Below are 3,615 nucleotides of genomic sequence, written 5' to 3' on the forward strand. Positions count from 1 at the left end.
CAAACTTCAACTATGAATTAGCTACAATCTCATCACAGGTAATTTTGAAGTAGTAGATCACTTAACTATTGAAGCCTTCAATCAAAATTAGGTCTAATCTAATATATTACAAATCATTTTGAGGTTATAGATCATCGAATTGGTCAACCCTTCACTCTAAGTCAATTAAAATATTATTACAAGCCATTCTAAGTTTAGAAGAATCAAAAGCGAAACTTCTACTATGAATCAACTACAATATCAACACAACTCAGTTTGAAGCTGCAGATCATTGAACTGGTCAAGCGTTCAATTAAAATTAGGTTTGAACTCATAAAACCATTCCAAGGTTACAAATCACTTAATTGGCAAATCTTATGCTTTGAGTCAATCAAAATGTTATTAGAAGCCATTCTAATTTTAGAAGTATCCAAATCAATCAAACATTGACTATGAATCTCTGTAGATCACCAAACCAGTCAAGAGTTTAATCAAAATTAGTAACAATCTCATAAAAAATCATTCTAAGATTACAAATCATTGAACAACTCAACCCTTTACTGAGAACTCACTCAAATCTCATAACAAGTCATTCTAGCATTACAAATCACCAAATCAGTCAAGTCTACACTCATAACTAGCTAGAATGTCATAATAGGCCATTCCAATGTTAGAAGGAAAATACAGTCTTAAACTCTACCATTTTTTTATAGACTTGTATACAGAGATTCATAAATTTTGAATCAGAACTAGATTCTTAAATCTGACCATCAATTTTGGGCACATTTTGACACCCACAAACATATCCAAAACTTAGGAAAGTCTAACAATGCAATCAAAAGCTAGGGTCTCTACACCAAGACCCATTTTTTGTGACCCATTATAGATTGTTGAACTTATCAACCATTCAAGAAAAGACAAATAAAATTTCATAACAAGTCATTATCAGGTTGTAGATCACTAAATTGGTAAACGCTTCACCTAGAATGAGCTGCAATCTCATAACAAGCCAGTTTGAGGTTACATATCATCCAATCGGTCAACCCTTCACTTTGATTTAACTAAAATGTTATTACAAGTCATTCTAAGGTTAGAAGCATCCAAATTGGTCAAACTTTGACTATGAATCAACTACAATCTCATCACAAGTCATTTTGAACCTACAAATCACCAAACCGATCAATTATTCAATAAGAATTAAGTTTGATCTCATAACAAACCATTCCAAGGTTATATAGATCACAAAATCGGTCTACCCTTCTCTTTGAATCAACTAAAATGTTATTACAAGCTATTCTAAGGTTACAAATATCCAAGTCAGTCAAACTTTGATAATGAATTGGCTAAAATCTCATTACAAGTCATTTTGAAGCTACAAATCACCAAATCATTTTTAAGCACTCAATCAAATATAGGTACGATCTCATAAAAAAACCATTTTGAAGTTATAGACCACTGAATAAATCAACCCTTCATTGACAACACATCAAGGATTTTTTTAGTGGCCATTATTCACCAATTGGCTAATATGTCCCAATTGGGCTATAGAAATTGGCTAAAAAAAACACTGTATACTAGTTGACGAGTTCACCCAAATTTTATAAAATACTCATATAGTGGTTAGAACATTCGCTACTATTATTACGTAATTTTAGTTTGGTAGTCAAGTTCTTTGCCCATGTTTCTCTTTAATGTTTACTCTTATTCGCCACAGAATTAAATGAGTGTCTCTTTCGACAATCATCATTCGCCAAATTCCCATTTTCCTATGTGAATTTTTTTGTTATGAGTGACACTGTACTCCACAGACAACTTACCTTGATATGTGTCAACATTCCGATGACTACCTCTAAAATTCTTCTTCCTTCAAGAAATGTTGGCCAAAATTAAACCTCAGCCATTGATCTTGGATCATCAAACGGTCTGAGTTCTCAAATAATACATTTAACATAATTACATTTCAAAACATAATTCACCATCAATATTAATAATTTTATTAAAAACAAAAATTATAATCGCCATTATTTTATAAAAATTGTTTAAACTATTAAAAAATTTGCCACCAAATATCCATCGATTGACGCATAATTCGTCAACACTATTAATTTTTTTTCACCCAAATGACATGTAATTTGCCACAATTTTATAAATTTTGGGAGGGGGGATTCTTTAAAGTTATCCTTGCAACACACTCAAATATCATAACAAGTCATTCTAGAGTTTAAAAAATTACCAAATTAGTCAACTCTATACTCATAACCAACTAGAATCTCATAACAGGCCATTCTGAAGTTAGAAAGAAAATATTGTCATAAACTCTGCCATTTTTGTATAGAATTGTATACAAAGAAAGACTCATAAATATTGAATCAAAATTTGGTTCTTAAATCTAACTATCAATTTTGGGCACATTTTGTCCCCCCAACAACATATCCAAAACTTAAGAAAATCTAACAGTGGAATAAAAAGTTAGTGTCTCTAAACTAAGACCCATTTTTCTTTGACTCAACTAATCAATCATTCAATTGAAGCTAACCAAAATTTCATAGTAAGTCATTCCGAGGTTGTGGAACACCGAATCAATCAACCCTTTGGTTAGAATGTGCTACAATCTCATAACAAGCCATTTCAAGGTTACATATCATTTAATTGGTCACCCCTTCAATCAGAATTAATCAAAATGTTATTACAAACCATTTTGAGGTTACAAGTATCAAAATTGGTCAAAATTTGACTATGAATCTCTTATAATCTCATCACAAGTCATTTTGAAGTTACAGTTCACCAAACTGGTCAATCATTCAATTGGAATCAAGTAATGATCTCATAACAAACCATCCTAAGCTTATAGATCACCAAACAACTTAACTCTTCACTCACAATTTGTTCAAATCTCATAACAAGTCATTCTAGAGCTACAAATCAATGAATCACTCAACTCTATACTCATAGTGAACTAGAATCTCATAACAGGCCATTCCAAGTTTAGAAAGAAAATGTGGTCTTAAACTCTACCATTTTTGTATAGACTTGTATAAGGAGACTCATAACTTTGAAATCTAAACTTGGTTCTTAAAATTGACCATGGAATTTGGGCACATTTTGCTTCCCAACAATACATCCAAAACTTAGGAAAACTAATGGTGGAATCAAAAGTTAGTGTCTCTAAACTGAGACCAATTTTTTTTTGACTTCATTATAGATTGCTAAAATGACCAACTATTTAATCAAAGCTAGCCAAAATTTCAAAACAAGTCATTCTGAGGTTGTAGATCACCAAATTGGTAAACCCTTCACCTATAATGAGCTACAATCCCATTAATTGGCATTTAAAGTTACATAACATCAAATCGGTGAACCATTCACTCAAAATCAACTAAAATATTATTACAAGTCACTTGGAGTTTATAAGTATCCAAATTGGTCAAACTTTGACTATGGATTGGTCACAATCTCATCATAAGTCATTTTAAAGCTCTAGATCACTAAATCAATCAAGCATTCAGTCAGAATTAGGTACAATCTCATAACAAACTATATATTGTAGTTACAAATAATCAAACAACTCATCGTTGAACTAATCAACCATTCAATTAGAGTTGATCAAAATTTCATAAAAAGTCATTCTAAGGTTGC

Source organism: Cupressus sempervirens, chromosome 10, assembly GCF_028749045.1.
Source record: "Cupressus sempervirens isolate cs-2001-9-10 chromosome 10, ASM2874904v1, whole genome shotgun sequence".
Lineage (NCBI taxonomy): Eukaryota > Viridiplantae > Streptophyta > Pinopsida > Cupressales > Cupressaceae > Cupressus > Cupressus sempervirens.